The sequence below is a fragment of the Biomphalaria glabrata genome, chromosome 5 (assembly GCF_947242115.1).
Source record: "Biomphalaria glabrata chromosome 5, xgBioGlab47.1, whole genome shotgun sequence".
In the NCBI taxonomy this organism is placed as follows: domain Eukaryota; kingdom Metazoa; phylum Mollusca; class Gastropoda; family Planorbidae; genus Biomphalaria; species Biomphalaria glabrata.
In genome coordinates, this window is record NC_074715.1 from 16,056,559 (window position 1) to 16,074,592 (window position 18,034).

At 38.8% G+C, this 18,034-nt stretch overlaps 1 protein-coding gene across 2 annotated transcripts in view; it reads right to left on the bottom strand.

Moving 5' to 3' along the window:
- The window catches only part of LOC106064348 (multiple epidermal growth factor-like domains protein 10), a 107,303-nt gene extending 89,917 nt beyond the window's left edge, over nt 1-17,386 (bottom strand). For both annotated transcript variants that reach the window (XR_008778225.1, XM_056031183.1), the window contains exon 1: nt 17,182-17,386. The gene's annotated coding sequence lies outside the window, so the exon portion shown is untranslated. The remainder of the gene's footprint in view (nt 1-17,181) is intronic.
- Between the last annotated feature and the right edge of the window lie 648 nt (nt 17,387-18,034).

The window sequence follows — 18,034 nt, forward strand, 5'->3', positions numbered from 1 at the left end:
CCTAGAGACATGATAGTAAAAGTAAAGTATCTTTTTCAGATCTTACGATCTAGGGTCAGTTGATGTAAAGGTCATATGTTTCTGTGGCCCACGGCTTACGAGGCTGTCATGTGGCCAGCACAACGACCAAGAACTTTTACTTTCCCCAACAAATGTCAGGAGTTGGACTAGCTCAGTAGCGTCCTATTAATCCCAAAATTTTAAATCACCGTCTTCAACGGGATTCAATCTGAAACCTTTGGGTTTACCACTGAGCCACACACCCCTCTTTTGAGACATGATTATGGCCTCTGTATAAGTCACAATGCCTGGTTACTGGTTATGGTCGTAATCTCAAGTGTACTTGTTGTTACATCATTGCAACATTTTGTTCTCATTTTGTAGAATGTTGTTGCTATGGTTATGCTTTTAATTTATCACAACTAATTTATATAAGCATCAATAAAGAAGTCAATCATAAGTCTTAAAAATTAAAAGTAAAGTTCCCCCTTTTTGACCATGCGGTCTGTAGGTCAACTGTTTCTGTGATGTACGATTTACGAAGGTGTCATGTGGCCAGCACAACGACCAACGGCCTTTACTTTTCCCCAACTAATGTCAGGTACCCATTAGAGCTGGGTGGAGGCGCCTAAAGATTCCGAAATTGAAAATCCCAGTCTTCACCAGGATTCGAACCCCGACCCCCGGTTCAGAAGCCAAGCACTTTACCGTTCAGCCACCGTGCCTCCAGTCTTAGTCTTACAAAAAAAAATAAAAAAAAATGGAATAACTATTGGAACTGGAAATCTCTCACGCTGAAAGATAGTTAACGATTTTATGGAACTGGAACTCTTTCACGTTGAAATTTAAAAAAAAAAAGAAAATTTGTTGCGATATGCCAGGAAGGTCAATGCTACATCGGAAAACTAAAAGCTGACACCAAATTGGCGGCTAAGAAACGGAACCAGAAATGTTTACAAGAGATGATCAAACGATCGTCTTGATACAACCGCAGCGTCAATAGACAATCTCTTCTGCGACAATGTATGGCTTCCGCATTCTGAATAGTCCTTTTTTAAGTTGATTAAGTTTGACCAACTAAAACGAGACCAGAACACATCTGATCCAACTTCCAAGGCGCTCAACATTGATAGTGCCACTTTGCTAATTGCATAGAAATGACTACTAGGTACTTAGCGACTGGATTCGATAATAATAATAATAAAAGAAACAAGACCCTCCCTAAGTAGTAGAGGCAATGAAGCATGAAAGAAAATAAAGTACTCAGCACTCTGGCGACTGAAATCTCCTCCTGGTCAGACTTCAGACGGAACTTGAGAACACGAACAGATCTCATTAGCAGCAGACGTCACAGAGCTGGTATGTTTTATGTTTTTACCCACCAACCCCCTCCTCTTCCTGTGAATGTTTGGAGGACTACTGGCCTCTCTCTCTCTCTCTGAAAGGGACTCTTGAAACTAATAAACTTTTATTCCTTAACATGGTTAGTAACTCTTTCATGTGTTTCTTCAACGGGTTTGAATCCCGGTGAAGACTGGGATTTTGAATTTTGGGATTTTCGGGACGCCTTTAAGTCCACCCAACTCTAATGAGTACCTGACATTAGTTTGGGAAAAGTAAAAGCGGTCGGTCGTTGTGCTGGCTACATGGCACCCTCTTTAATTGTGGGCTACGGAAACAGATAAATTCTACAGAAATTGCAAGGCCTGAAAGGGGTATGACATGTGACATGACAATGAAGCCCAAAAAGTGCGACGACGTGTCTTGTCTTGCGGCCCCGCTGCCCGCAGCAGTTAATGAAGCCCCAGAGAATATGTTCCCTCAGGACGCGACAATATATATGTGTGTGTGTGTGTGTGTAATGATTCAGTTCCGTGTACTATATGACGGACATGTATAGATCAATGGGTCCCAAGATGAAATAAGCTTGGGCACAAGTGTATTGAGCAACAAAATGATTAGCTAAGACAGTGTTTCCGCGAGGCCTGAATATGTATTCCACGAACTACTGGAACTACTAACAGTAGGCCACTACTTGAATTAATCTCTCTTAAAAAATAAACAATGTATTAAAAAATCAATGGCCAACATCAAGATATAAATGGCCAACATCAAGATATAAATGGCCAACATCAATATATGAATGGCCAAACAGAAACATTGAAAGTTGTCTAATATTTCTATCTCCCTGCTAGTGGAAAAAAACGTGATATTTATTTTTCCACGAAATAAAAGTTAAGTTAGTCTTGCAAGTACTGCTAACTAATCCACATCAGAAAACAAACACCCCAGTGGCAGCCTGTGGGGGTGGCGAGTGGGGCAACCGCCATAGGCCCGCGCTGGAAGGGCCCCGATATAGCAGAAATTATTATATCTTGTTTGTTGATTTTTCATGATAAATGATAAGAGTCTTTAGTTACGTTGTATAAAGGCCATTGAATCAATATTAGAGGACATGGAAGCAAACCTTACTTGAAGAGCAAGTCCAATGCAGTATGTAATGTAACATAGTCAAACAACCAATAGAACAGTACCTACGTAAGGTACTGTGTTCTGTAACAATAATAAGGCCGACAAAATTTGATGCGGACAAGCCTGTTAGCGTCATGAGTCATGTGGTACTGTATATATAGTTTACGGCAGTCTACGCTTACGGCTCACGGGCCCGTGTATGACACTCGCCGCGTCCTGCTAAGTCCGCCTCTGAAACACAATAACTCAAAATGGTGTGCAATATTTAATGTCATTCTTTGATAGACTGCCACTATCACAAGTGTAAAAAAACTACAACAAACAAACAACAACTCACAGCCAATGTTATTTTCTTATCTCTGCCTACGTCCAGGCATTCATTCAATAAGCTCTAAGCTACAATCTAAATTAAAAATCACAGATTATTTCCGTTAGCGCCATCATATCATTGAAATTTGGACAATGGAAAGCATTTTTTCTTATCATCCATCACGGCTAGCAGACAACAACAACAAAAGATGTGCGTGTGGTTAAACAAAAAAACACAGAAATATAGCTTCTATTGAGTTGAACCAACGAATGATTCAGAGCGCAGTGACCTGGCTATTCAATCATTTTAGTGTTTCATTGACCGTCTAAACAAAACATTTAGACGATTAACGTACAGCAACGACTTTTTACAAAGCTTATATCAACCCACTCTGTCTGTCTGTCTGTCTGGCCAAAAGCTTGTACATATTATTTCTCCGACACCCAATCTTGGATCAAGCTGAAATTTTTCCTTTTACCTGACAACACAAGAAAAAAAAACAACAACAACAACCAATAAGTTAATTCACTTTTGGTAATAAATTGCTTTGTTTGATATATCAAACAAGGGAAAGGAATAGTACTTGACTAAAGTGGTGCGGAATTAGTCCCCTTTCCAAGGGAAAGGAATAGTATTAAGCTGAAGTGGTAGTATAAGCTGAATTAGTTCCCTTTATAGAGTGTTGTCTGAAGCTTATTAGAAATTTAATTCCATGACTCATCCAAACTAATTGATACACTTAAGCTTTGTTTGTTACAAACATATTTTTTTTAAATTTTGCTTTTAAGTGACGCTTCTCTACTCTGACGCCTCTCTCCTCATGGGGCTTGGTGGATGAGTGGTAAATAGCTTGGCTTCCTAACCGAAGAGTCCATGGTCCGAATCTTGATTTTTTTATTTCAGATTTTTAAGGTCCCCCTGAGTCCACCCATCTCTAATGGGCACCTGATAAAAGTTAGGGAACGTAAAGCGGTTGGTCATTGTGCTGGCCGCAAGACACTCTCGTTAACGGTCGGGTATCATCTGCCACAAGGTCTGAAAGGGTGATTTTACTTTCATTTTTATCCATCTCATTTTCTTTCGCCTTTTGTCCTCTTCAATATGCAAACTTTTTAAAGCAGGAAAAATTTAATAAAAAATCCTTTAAATAAATATATTCTTAGCTAGAGAAAAGGATCGTGAACAAAATAACCATATGTCTCAATAATGTAGAAGTTATTTCTTTTATACTATATCAAACAAAATAATAAATTACTAATGATACATTTACTAATTGGTTAATTTTTAAATTGATTTATGTTTTGTTGCGCACAATATTTTTTTTTTAAGTTTCAATTTAATCCGAGAATGGGTGTGCAGGAAATGAAGTGTACAATTATCTAAGTGGACAAAGCCTACATACTTAGCCATACTGAATACTGAAGGATGTATTTCCCTAGTTGGTATTTAACAATATAACTAATTACCACTAATTAATTCACTCATTATTATTTTTTTATTGATTCATGTCTTGTACACGCCAAAGAATAAGTATGCGAAATTTCAACTTGATCCAAGAATGGGTGTAGGAGAAATAACGTGCACAATCCTTTTACCAGACAGACTGACAGAAAGACAGACAGACAGGCAGGTTGAGCTCATATAAGCTTGTAAAAAAATATTTCTTTTAGCTTATTATCTTTTTAAATCAGTTTCGGCTTCAGAAGGTTCAAGTGACCTCCTTTAAGAATTTCTGCTTTTAATAACTTTTTTTTTTCGTTATGTGTAATTCTAGCCTGTAGTGATTAACGGCGAAAAATTATAATGAAAGATAAATACACCATGAAAAGATGTCATTTCTCGTATACGTAACAAGAGACTGATATCTTAATGTTTTAATAGATGTCATTAATGGGAGAAAACATTGGCTGGGCAATGGACCAATGGAAAGCGGTCTTTGAAGTGCATTCTTGTTGTTATTGTTTTTGCTGCCTGTCAGCCATGATGGGGGACTAAGAATGTTTTCTATTGGCCAGACTTCAATCTAATGGTTGGCGTGAACAAAGATAATCTTGAGATGAGACATTTTCATCGAGATGTCTAGGGAGTGCATATTAAAATGAATGAGTGGCTACAAATGTAGAGAAACAAAAAAAAAACCGTTTTGAATATTGACCAAGTAGATTCAAGATTGATTTTTTTAAAACTGCATATTTACTCAAACATTAGGCGCAGTGGCTGAGCGGTAAAGCGCTTGGCTTCTGAACCTGAGGCCCCGGGTTCAAATCCTTGTGAAGACTGGGCGTTTTAATTTCGGGATCTTTGGGCGCCTCTGAGTCCACCCAGCTCTAATGTATACCTGACATTAGTTGTGGAAAAGATAAGGCGGTTGGTCATTGTGCTGGCCACGTGACACCCTTGTTAACCGTAGGCCACAGAAACAGATGACCTTTACGTCATCTGCCCTATAGACCACAAGTTCTGAAAGGGAAACTTTATTTTTTTATATTTACTCTTTGAGTAAACTGACAAGCTAAAAAAAAAAATAATGGCTGTCTTCAATTCCGAAGATTATGATCAAAACCCAGTAGCGACCTGCATATTTTTTCCGTCCCTCATACAGACAAAACCGTTGTCTGCCGGCGGTCTATTTAAGTTTTATTTCCGTCTTCTGCGCCTGTCTTCAATAAAAGTTTTTCTTCGTGTCTCAAATGTGTGTCCCCAACCTTCGTGAGAGCTCTCCAACTGTCTAATGTAGAGACTATTCAGACGAAAACAAGATTGTTCTATTGAATGACATGAAAGGTCAGGCTGACAAGTTTCTTTGCTTTAGTCATTTAAAGTTGAATAGTATTTCCTTCAAAAAAAAAAAGATTAATAATAATAATGATACTAAAGGGAAGCGAAGACATTTGACTTTTGTCCAGTACCCAGAACTCAATCGATTCCTAATCAAAGAGAAAACTTACGAGTTGGGACACTGTCTTCCTCCTCCAAAAAATAAAAAAAGCTGCAGAATATAGAATTTGAACCAGGACTTTCTGTTGGATAACAAGCACTCTACATAGCATTCAGTGCATTGCTGAGTGCCTAATAATGATAGAGTTATTGTATTTTTTTTTTAAAGATTAAACAAATTGACTTTAAACAATAATAAAATGGAGTTTTCTTATGTTTTACATTGTACATTTCCCATGCTACTAAATAGGCCAATCCTTGTCGCCTTTTCTTTAAAGCTAGTGCATAAATAAATTGATGCTGCAACATTATTTAAGACTCCTGGTCAGGCTGGTTTGTTCTCCTTCCAGCATCCAGGAACTTTTATTTTAAACTTTGTTGCTTGCTGAGGTTCTCCCCCCCCTTTGTTTTTGTTATTAATTGTTGGACTGGAACTATGCTCGAATAGGCGACTAGATGAATATAATGTTTGTAAAATGTTTGACATGTTTCGGATTTTCCTCCAGAGCAAGCTGAAGATAATCTACTTCCTAGTTCCAACCTCTAGCAGTAAGACGTGGGATGGCAGCGGGCAGGGTATGAACCCGAGACCATAGAGACGACCATCGTACATACCACACGACCAGGCAGCCATGTCATGCATGAGTCATTTTCCCCCACTTTATTATTCAGAATGATTACAGATCGTTGGGGATTATTAGTGTGCGTTCAGAATTCACATAATTAATATTATTTGATTATAATTTTAATTAGTTTGTAATTGGTTGCAGTAGTTTCATGAGGACAAATTTGTTTAAGAATGTTCCTTGAATTGCCTGGCCACCAAAATGTGAGAGAGAAGATTAAACAATCGCAGATAATGAGTTATAGGATGTGTGTGTGTATGTGTGTGTGTGTGTGTGTGTTGTGAGTAAATGTGTTTTAGGGTGTGTGTTTGAATATGTGTGTATATCTGTGTGTTTATGTGTGGGAGTGTATAAGTGTGTGTGTGTGCGTGTGTTGCTGCTAGAAATGAGCTCTTCTATCGCAAGACGTGAATCATTGGTTTTCCCTCAGAGAGTTGGTCAAGTCTAAAAAAGCTTCGGACACCGGAGACGTATCGGCCAAACATTTCCCTCGTGTGGCCTCTCTTGTGGAATCATTTAATGCGATTAGCAGTGGGTTCATTTTTTCATTCATTACATCTGTCCCTTGTCGTCTTTCATCTTCCTATTACTTCCCCTGCTCTGTCTGTCTGTCTTTCTCTCTCTCTCTTGCTCTGCACTCTGTCCTGTTGTTGGTAGGCCTGTAATTGTCTCAAACATTTGTAGCTTTGATGTTCTCTCTCTCTCTCTCTTGCTCTGCACTCTGTCCTGTTGTTGGTAGGCCTGTAATTGTCTCAAACATTTGTAGCTTTGATGTTCTCTCTCTCTCTTGCTCTGCACTCTGTCCTGTTGTTGGTAGGCCTGTAATTGTCTCAAACATTTGTAGCTTTGATGTTCTCTCTCTCTCTCTCTTGCTCTGCACTCTGTCCTGTTGTTGGTAGGCCTGTAATTGTCTCAAACATTTGTAGTTTTGATGTTCTCTCTCTCTCTCTCTTGCTCTGCACTCTGTCCTGTTGTTGGTAGGCCTGTAATTGTCTCAAACATTTGTAGCTTTGATGTTCTCTCTCTCTCTTGCTCTGCACTCTGTCCTGTTGTTGGTAGGCCTGTAATTGTCTCAAACATTTGTAGCTTTGATGTTCTCTCTCTCTCTTGCTCTGCACTCTGTCCTGTTGTTGGTAGGCCTGTAATTGTCTCAAACATTTGTAGCTTTGATGTTCTCTTTCTCTCTCTCTTGCTCTGCACTCTGTCCTGTTGTTGGTAGGCCTGTAATTGTCTCAAACATTTGTAGCTTTGATGTTCTCTTTCTCTCTCTCTTGCTCTGCACTCTGTCCTGTTGTTGGTAGGCCTGTAATTGTCTCAAACATTTGTAGCTTTGATGTTCTCTTTCTCTCTCTCTTGCTCTGCACTCTGTCCTGTTGTTGGTAGGCCTGTAATTGTCTCAAACATTTGTAGCTTTGATGTTCTCTCTCTCTCTTGCTCTGCACTCTGTCCTGTTGTTGGTAGGCCTGTAATTGTCTCAAACATTTGTAGCTTTGATGTTCTCTCTCTCTCTTGCTCTGCACTCTGTCCTGTTGTTGGTAGGCCTGTAATTGTCTCAAACATTTGTAGCTTTGATGTTCTCTCTCTCTCTCTCTTGCTCTGCACTCTGTCCTGTTGTTGGTAGGCCTGTAATTGTCTCAAACATTTGTAGCTTTGATGTTCTCTCTCTCTCTCTCTTGCTCTGCACTCTGTCCTGTTGTTGGTAGGCCTGTAATTGTCTCAAACATCTGTAGCTTTGATGTTCTCTCTCTCTCTCTTGCTCTGCACTCTGTCCTGTTGTTTGTAGGCCTGTAATTGTCTCAAACATTTGTAGCTTTGATGTTCTCTCTCTCTCTTGCTCTGCACTCTGTCCTGTTGTTGGTAGGCCTGTAATTGTCTCAAACATTTGTAGCTTTGATGTTCTCTCTCTCTCTTGCTCTGCACTCTGTCCTGTTGTTGGTAGGCCTGTAATTGTTTCAAACATTTGTAGCTTTGATGTTCTCTCTCTCTCTTGCTCTGCACTCTGTCCTGTTGTTGGTAGGCCTGTAATTGTCTCAAACATTTGTAGCTTTGATGTTCTCTCTCTCTCTCTCTCTTGCTCTGCACTCTGTCCTGTTGTTGGTAGGCCTGTATTTGTCTCAAACATTTGTAGCTTTGATGTTCTCTCTCTCTCTCTCTTGCTCTGCACTCTGTCCTGTTGTTGGTAGGCCTGTAATTGTCTCAAACATTTGTAGCTTTGATGTTCTCTCTCTCTCTCTCTCTTGCTCTGCACTCTGTCCTGTTGTTGGTAGGCCTGTAATTGTCTCAAACATTTGTAGCTTTGATGTTCTCTCTCTCTCTCTCTTGCTCTGCACTCTGTCCTGTTGTTGGTAGGCCTGTAATTGTCTCAAACATTTGTAGCTTTGATGTTCTCTCTCTCTCTCTCTTGCTCTGCACTCTGTCCTGTTGTTGGTAGGCCTGTAATTGTCTCAAACATTTGTAGCTTTGATGTTCTCTCTCTCTCTCTCTTGCTCTGCACTCTGTCCTGTTGTTGGTAGGCCTGTAATTGTCTCAAACATTTGTAGCTTTGATGTTCTCTCTCTCTCTCTCTTGCTCTGCACTCTGTCCTGTTGTTGGTAGGCCTGTAATTGTCTCAAACATTTGTAGCTTTGATGTTCTCTTTCTCTCTCTCTTGCTCTGCACTCTGTCCTGTTGTTGGTAGGCCTGTAATTGTCTCAAACATTTGTAGCTTTGATGTTCTCTCTCTCTCTTGCTCTGCACTCTGTCCTGTTGTTGGTAGGCCTGTAATTGTCTCAAACATTTGTAGCTTTGATGTTCTCTTTCTCTCGACCTTCTCGCACTCATGCTACTCACCACTACGCACACACACACAGACACACACACACACAGACACAAAGTCATCAAGACAAAAACGGACACGAACTAAGGCAAAAAAAAAAGGAAAGAAAAAAAAACCTATCGTCGTAATTAACGTATTTTTTTTCTTTTTTACGTCACTATTACGTCATAATTACGTCATTATTACATCATCACCACACACACACATTCAATCTGTAAGAGACGCACACATCTAGTTTTGCTAGCTCCCAAGTATATAAAACATAGAAAGTCTTTTTTTAAAAATATATTTGAAATTTCATTAACTTTGATTTTATATATCTTTTAAATTTTGATCTTATAGATTTTCATTTTAATTTTATAAACTATAGCTCTTTTCAATTTTGATCTTCCAAAGTTTCCTTAAAAACAAAAGCAACTAGAAATACATAGAAATATAAATGTGCTTTTTCAGCTTGAAGTTCGAGGACGGAGTCGGAAATCTCCGGGGAGATCTGAATGGAAAGATATGTCAAGACAGTCCAGGGCCTTATTACGCGGTAGCGCCACTGGGATGGAGTGGATGGATGGATGGATTAAATTGGTGAATGCGTGGATAATCTTTCTGGGGCTGCATTGCGAGTCGTTGTGCTCTGATGCAATCAAATAATTAACACATACACTTCTACTCAAGCTGTCCAACTCTCTCTCTCACACCCACACACCTACACATACCAATTAACACTGACACATGTATTTGCTAATTGTAATTTTTTCATAAAATAACTTTTTGTAATAGTTGTAAGTTGGAAGTTGTAAGTGTTTCTCAGTCGTTACAGTGGAGGTGTCGCGGGTAAATAGACCATCTACTACTTCTTGCCTAGTGCTAGATGAGGTAAACCAGACAGCAAGAATTTAGATCGACATCAGAAAACAACGTATTCTTTTTATTTTTATTAAGATCATAGGTCACACAGCTGATTGCGTCAATACAATGTCAAGGCCATGGAAGTTATTGTATTTATATCCAAGCTCTTTCAATCGACTGTTTTCTCTCCTCAGTAGCCATTGGTCAAATGAGGGTCATAATGTTGGGTCATATATTTCAGGCATAAAAGCAAGATCTAGTCACGTGATTCCTCTTAGTAGTCACATTGACCTGAATCACTATCTTTCTTTTCTTCCATTTTGCATACAAGACATTATGAGAAAATCTTCTGACTCAACAATTTAAACAGTAGGCCTATAATAAAGTGGCAAAGCCAAAACACTTAGGCGAAATCAGAACACACTCCAGTCTTTAGGAACACGACTACTTTGTTTAGATTATCTGGCGAATAGAATGACATGTCAAGAAACTTACGTTACTGCTGAAATACTTAAACCAACATGCCACACTTTGCCTGAAGCAGTTCTAGACGTGTCATTCTATAGTCACTGTATAGAATACAGGGTTACTTACTTTGCCGGTAACATATAACTTATCTTATAATTTACAGACGTTACTTCAAAAGAGAAGATAATTTGGTCCTACGCATTTCATGTGTCAATCTAGCTATGTATGTTAATCGATGACTTAAACTCTGCTAAGTCGTTGGTTTTCCTAGCTAATTGGGACAGCTCATTCCATTCTCTAAAGCAGTGTTTCTCAAACTTTTTTGTCTGCCGGCACACTAAAAAAACTATAAAAATTTCGCGGCACACCACGAAGAGCAATAGTTACTTTATAATAAAAAGAAAAAAAAAAGATTTGACCTGTTTTTAAGTATTACATTTAATGTGAAGGGTGTGCCTGTTTTTGAGAGCAAATGCGATCTAATCGAGGCTCCAAAGTCGACAAACAAACTCGCATTTCATTGTCTATTGCAAGAAGTCTCTCTCTTTTCGTAGACTTGATTTCAGTCAGTGCTGAAAATCCAAACTCACAAAACCATGAAGCTGCAAATGGAAGAATTATTTGGATTGCTTTTAAACTGATTGCAGGATATAACTTGTTAAATTGAAATCCAAAACACATCCAGGCTTTTCTCGGCAAAACTTGACTTAAGAACTGCATCGTTTTTTTAAATCAATGAGTTGCTCTTCTTCTTCAGTTGTATGATTTGTAGCTTCATTGTTTCCAAATGTATAGCTGACCCATTCATACTCATTACTTCAAACTGTTGGTAAGTAATGCTGCAATTCTGACTGCAGGTGTGTCAAAGTGTACAGCATTTCTGGGATAATTTCTTTAGTTGAAGCACATTCATTGTAAGTAGGAGAAGCGAAGACACCTTTCAAGATCTTACTTTGCCACAAAGACATTTTTTTCACCAAATGACTTCAGTTTTGAGGATGCAGGGATGATGGTTTCCGATGGTCCTTGAAGACTTAAATTCAATGAATTTAATTTGTCAAATAAATCAGAGAGAAGTGTCACCTTAACCCACCAGATCTCGTCATGAATAGAAAATCCAAAGTCTTTTTTTTTTCAGCCTCCAAGAATAAAATTAGCTCAGCCTTGAGTTGGACGCTTTAACACTTTTACCCTGGAGAGTCAACGAACGTTGGTGTGATACAGGAGACATTTGTAGTCTGAATCCATTGCTTCACAAAGCTCTGAGTTTACAACTTCAATCACTTGATCCAGAACAGACATCAAATATTTGAAGGCAAGAGCTTCTCCGTGGATCATGCAGTGAACAACTAATTCATTTGGATTTTCTTGACGCACAAAAGTGACGAATCCCTTTCTATTTCCCTGCATGGAAGGACACTGACACAGTTTTTCTCCACTGTAGATTGAATAGCAAAATGTTTTCGTTCACTACTTTGAAAATATCTTCGCCTTTGGTCGTAGTTGGTAAGTCTTTCCAAAATAAGAATTCGTTGACACATTTTTCATCCTTTATGAACCGAATAAAAGCTAGCAGCTGGGCTTTGCCGCTAACGTCAGTGGATTCATCAACTTGACGAGAACACAGCAGAGACACTTCATCGTCAGTCACGTCGAAGTGTTCGCAGATTTGATCTTGTAAATCTGACGATAAGTCTGCGCGAGATAGTATCATTTGACAAAGGAACTTTTTTAACTTTTTCGGCGGCATCAGGTCCAAGGATAGTTTCAACAACTATTGCTAAAGCTGGTGCAATTACTGATTCTGTCTCTGTGTGTGCTTTCTTGCGTTTTGCTAATAATTGAGACTTGCAATCAATCCCTTTTCTGGCAGCTTTAGGTAGTTCGTAAGTTTCTTAGCTTGTTTATTTTGTTGAGCCCAGATATTTTCAAAGTATTCCTTCGGTTGCGCTTTTACTGATGCATGTTTTGTTTTCAAGTGCCTCTTCAATTTGCTTGGAACAAGCGTCTCATTCGACAGAGTTGCATTGCAGGATCAAACAGAAGGTAATGGAGAATCTTCAGGTCCAGAAGATATGAAAGTTTATGAAACCATATCCGATTAATCTTTGTACCTTCGTTTGGTCCATTGCTTTTCATTTAACACTTTCGCAGTTTCATTCTTGCTACCGTATTTCTCCATGGATAACAATGAATAATGCATATTTGTTATTATTAGCATACACCTAAACAATTTACATGAAACACATCGCTTATTATTGTCGTTACCAATTCAAGAACTGGTGTCAGTGCTGTGCGTCTGCTAAGGAGGCCAACATTTGAGTCATTATAATAATATATTATGTATAGTGGACAATTCCATAACCTGAACAGCTAACACCCCTTTCCGTCATTATGGAGCGATCCACTGCCATTGCTGGTCGTTGCAAGTGAGGATATCATCGCAACGTAAAATAAAAATTTAATAGTTGGCAGACCTGTGTAACGCTACACGGGTGGCGTTGTGAAAACTCCCGCGGCACACCAGCAAATCTTCGGCGGCACACTAGTGTGCCGCGGCACACAGTTTGAGAAACACTGCTCTAAAGGCACCAGGGAAGAAGGAGCACTTGTATGAATGTGTTCTAGCGTATGGAATAAGAAATGTGCCTCTATCTTTGTGTCTTTATTACTTCATTTTTATTAGGTTTTGTTTTTCTATTTGTAAATTATGGTTCGGTATTTTATGTATTATTGCTGCTTGTTATTCTTCTGTCCCAAAGTCTCTCAATTAATTTATGATATTTAACTAATTCTCACTTACACAGTAATGAAATAGACAAAATATCCTACAAATCCAAGCAACACATAGCTGTGTCTACAGATAAAGCCCACACACCAGCTCTGTGAGATTCACACATACACGAATAGATCTCTACTGAGGCTCGAGTCTATTGTCCAGCAGACAGACAAACACGATCCCATTGAGCAAACATTTGAATTCGTTGAGCCCTGTGTGTGTGAGATGAAACACTTGGGATGGGAGACCTCAAGCTAGACAAAATATTAGTTGACGAAATGAAATAAAAGGAACATTAAAAATATTCAAGAAATAACAATGGCAGAAACCAGAAAAGTTTCTGATATTTATTTATATAAACCCTTATTAATTATCAGGGGTGTATTGTAGAGTTAAACCAACTGTTGTATTCCTTTATTGCTTGTAGTGTTTCCTTACAAGGACAATCTTAAAAGCTCACTCAAGAAAACGCTACTTTCAACCGTTCCTCAAAGAGTGAAGTCGTGCGTGTCGGAGTCTCAAGTTTCGAAGCAAAGAGAGCGGCCAGCATGAAAGGACGCAGAACTAACAAAAGGCTGAGAAAAGAAACAGGCATATCTGCAGTTGTCCCAGCCCATACCCCTGTCATGTGGTCGGCCCTTTAAATCAAGACTTAGACTCCATAGCCATCCTCGAGTTCATAGGAAATGAGAAATGAGCTTATCATGTATTGTGGAGACGGATATATATGTTTTCGTTAGTACCCTACACCCCCTAGTGCTTCTAACATCTCTCATGGTCTTTGAATTCCTTTCCTAACCTGTAACGTTCATTAAATCCTTTCGTTAATGATATAGTTTGTTTTAGGAGGCTCGGTGGCTGAGAGGTAAAGCGCTCGCCTTCCAAACCCACAAACCTTGACATCAACTGCTCCATAGATTGCAAGGCCTGAAAGGAGAACGTCACTTCCTGAACTATATTGTATTACAAGTATCGGACGTACTATCGTTACTGAAGAGTGCTTTGTTGAAGTGTAAACCTCCTGCAAGACGTCAGAGAAAACAAAATGGGCATGGTTCAAACCCAGAACCATTGTGAAGACAGTCGGAAGTGTTTACCACACGACCAAGCCCCCTCTATAGACATAACAACCCCCCCCTCCCCATCATTATTTTTTTCTTTGACCGGTCGTGTCTAGAATTCACTTAAGTACATCCCGCCAGAGTTAGAGGAATTCAATGAATGTGTTGATGTTAAAACTAACGAATGCTTAATGGCAACTTAATTGGTACGTTCGGTTAATAAGATATTGATTACCTCCGTCTCTTGTCCCCCTCCCCCTCCCCGGCCGCCGACCTCTCTTCTCCCCTAGACCTTCACGTTTTCAGGTTTTAACAAACATCATTTATTGTAGGACCAGCTTATTAGATCCAACACAACGGCATCTCTAATAGATTGAAACATGTTCAAGGGGAAGACAACTTCCGAGAGATTGGCAATACGGCTTCGATTATCTCTCTTCAGGGTTATAAATATCAGGCTCCCAAAGATCCGATGACGTCACGCCAGTAAAAATGAATTAATAAAAACAAAATCGCGAGGAGCAAGATGTCGCGAGATTCGATAAAAAAAAAGGAGATGTCATAATTAAAAAATACTGAAACACGTTATGTAATAATGGTTATCTACGTTGCGGAAGGCAATAATTTTACCCTTACAGAGCCTCATTGTCTCGTTTTGAAAGTTTCGAACTTTTTATCAGAATTGAAGATTATTGCGTCCTAGTCGAGACCTCATGCAAGAAAGCAATGGATGGAAGCGGACTCTGGACCATAGTGATGACAGCTCGAAGTCCAGGGTTCACCACCAGGCTGTTATTCTTTTGGCTTGAGAGGTCAATTTTAGAGCCGAAGTTTCTATCATTCGGTGGAGTGTTAAACTTTTTTTTTTGGCCTTTTTCATTAACTAGGTTTGTTCTCATTATGTGATCTAGATTCACTCTGGGTTTACTTTATCAAAGACAATGCATCCAAAGGATATGTAAACATACTTCTAATCACAGATACACGCGATGCTTTTATAAAGAATACGCTAAAGTTTGGACGTCAGTAGAATCTAACATACTCAATGGCGAGCATACAGTTGTCCCGCTTAAATGCATTCCTCATAATGGAAAACTTGGACTAACTGAATGCATTTAAAAAGTAAAAAAAAAAAAGAAAAACACACACAAAAAAAAAACATTTTTACGCAATAAAAAGTAAAAAAGTAAAGCACCTCTTTGAGATCTTGTGATCCATGGGGCAGATAATGTAAAGGTCATCTGTTTCTGTAGCCCAGGGTTAACAAGGGTGTCATGTCCAAAACCAATTTCAGGTACCCACTAGAGTTGGGTGAACTCAGAGGCGCCCTAAAGATCCCGAAAGTTAAAATCCCAGTCTACAATAGGATTCGAACATGGGGCCCCCGGTTCGAAAGCCGAGCGCTTTACCACTCAGCCACTTTTATTGCAATAGGCGTTGACTAATGAGCAGCCTAAATAGCGTTGGTACAGTCGGACACGTTGAATGGACATGCTGAAAAGAGTTGGAACCACTTTGACCTGGGGCTACAGAACATTTCTGATACGCGTGTCACTGGGCGAATTCATCGCAAGGGCCCGTCGAGTCCAACAGAATCGAGCCAATGAAGCTTCATGAAACAATGCGTGAGGGCTCGTGGGTTGACCATCCTAGTGGTGATGCTTGAGTTTTGATTAATATTCTAGAACAGTGTTTTCCAAACTGTTTTCCGCCGAACCCTAGTGTTCCTCGATGCCTAAATAGATGCTCCACGACTACTGGAATAATGAACTAATAGACCACAACGTGAATTAATCTCTGACAAAAAAAAGCGTGTTCCGTTACGGAATAAAGTTTGGAAAACACTGATCTAAAAAATTAATTAAAACAACAGCAGTCAAATTTCTAAGAAAAATCTTTTGAGCCATTTCCGAGAACCTTGTCCACTGAGATTTGACCTATTTTTGGTTTTACATTACCTCTATTCAAGTCGCACATGCGGAGTGGTCAAAACCTTCAGGATGGACCATGGTCGTCGAAAACGTTTCTAACAATTTTCTCAGGAATTTGACTGTTGTAATATATCTTCGAGAAAAGAATGCCTCACTGGAGAAGCTCTAATTTAACCTGTATAATTTTTTTAAAGTATACAAAAAGAAAATTAATTTAAATTTGGCTACAGGATTAGAAAATCTTTTTATTGAAATGATTTCGTCTTCGGGTATTTCCGCATTATACTTTCATCATACTTCCTGTGCATTATACTTCCTGTGCATTATACTTTCTGTGCATTATACTTCCTGTGCATTATACTTTCTGTGCATTATACTTCCTGTGCATTATACTTTCTGTGCATTATACTTCCTGTGCATTATCATTCCTGTGCATTATACTTCCTGTGCATTATACTTCCTGTGCATTATACTTCCTGTGCATTATACTTCTGTGCATTATACTTCCTGTGCATTATACTTCTGTGCATTATACTTCCTGTGCATTATACTTCCTGTGCATTATACTTCCTGTGCATTATACTTCCTGTGCATTATACTTCTGTGCATTATACTTCCTGTGCATTATACTTCTGTGCATTATACTTCCTGTGCACTATACTTTAATAGTTTTAATAGATTACTTTTTAGGAACGCGTGGGAAGAAGAGGAAAGCGGCGGGGTGAAAATGTTCTTTTCTATTTAAAATCCACCATTCATTAGCTGTTAATACCAAATTAAACGCTCTATAAGTTGTCTAAAGAAGGTGTTGTCTTTGAAAAAAAATGTGTTTTTAAAATTATTCTTGTTTGATGACCCGATGAAGAGTTTGCAAGCTGAAAAGAAGAAAAGATACAAAAAAAAAAAAGAAGTCATTTCGTAAGGTATGCCCCTTACCTTGAAGTGAAAGGAAAATGACGTCATTAAAACATCCTCTGGTGCTACGTCATGACCACACTATGTCCCAGCGTGCCCCTAGGTTTGGAAGAGGGACTGGAGTATCCGGCGTCGTGACACACGAAGTGAACATTTAAAAACACAAAAAGAAACAAAAAAAGAAAGTCTTCTCTCCCTTTGCATTAAGACGCTCTCGCGCTCTCGAATGTAGTCCTCACGGGGCACCTAGGGCCAAGCAGTGTGAGCGGGCATGCTGTCGGGTGGTGAGAGGACGGAGGGGGAGGGGCAGAGAGGGAGGATTAAACGACGTAGAGCAGCAATAGAGAGGTGGGGGGGGGGGGGGTAGGTCAGGGCGCAAAATGAAGCTATTGAGAAAAAAAAAAAGGACAACAAACAAGAAAAAAAAGAAAAAGATAACTAAAAAGATCATCCAACTAAAATACTTGTTCTTTTTACTCTTTATTTTTATTCGTTTGCAAACTCTTCAATTGGGAATTAAAACCATGTCGTACACGGAGCTCAAATACGGCTTTAACGATTTTCCTCGAATTTTTTTGAAAATATGATACTAGCTAAATGGCTACAAATGGGCAAATTCATTTTGACTGTTTAAATTTTTTTTTCATAATATAATCTTAAATTTAAATTTAGTCTGGAATCTATATCTTGAATCTATATCTATATCTATATCTATATCTTGAATCTATATCTATATCTTGAATCTATATCTATATCTATATCTTGAATCTATATCTATATCTTGAATCTATATCTATATCTTGAATCTATATCTATATCTTGAATCTATATCTATATCTTGAATCTATATCTATATCTATATCTTGAATCTATA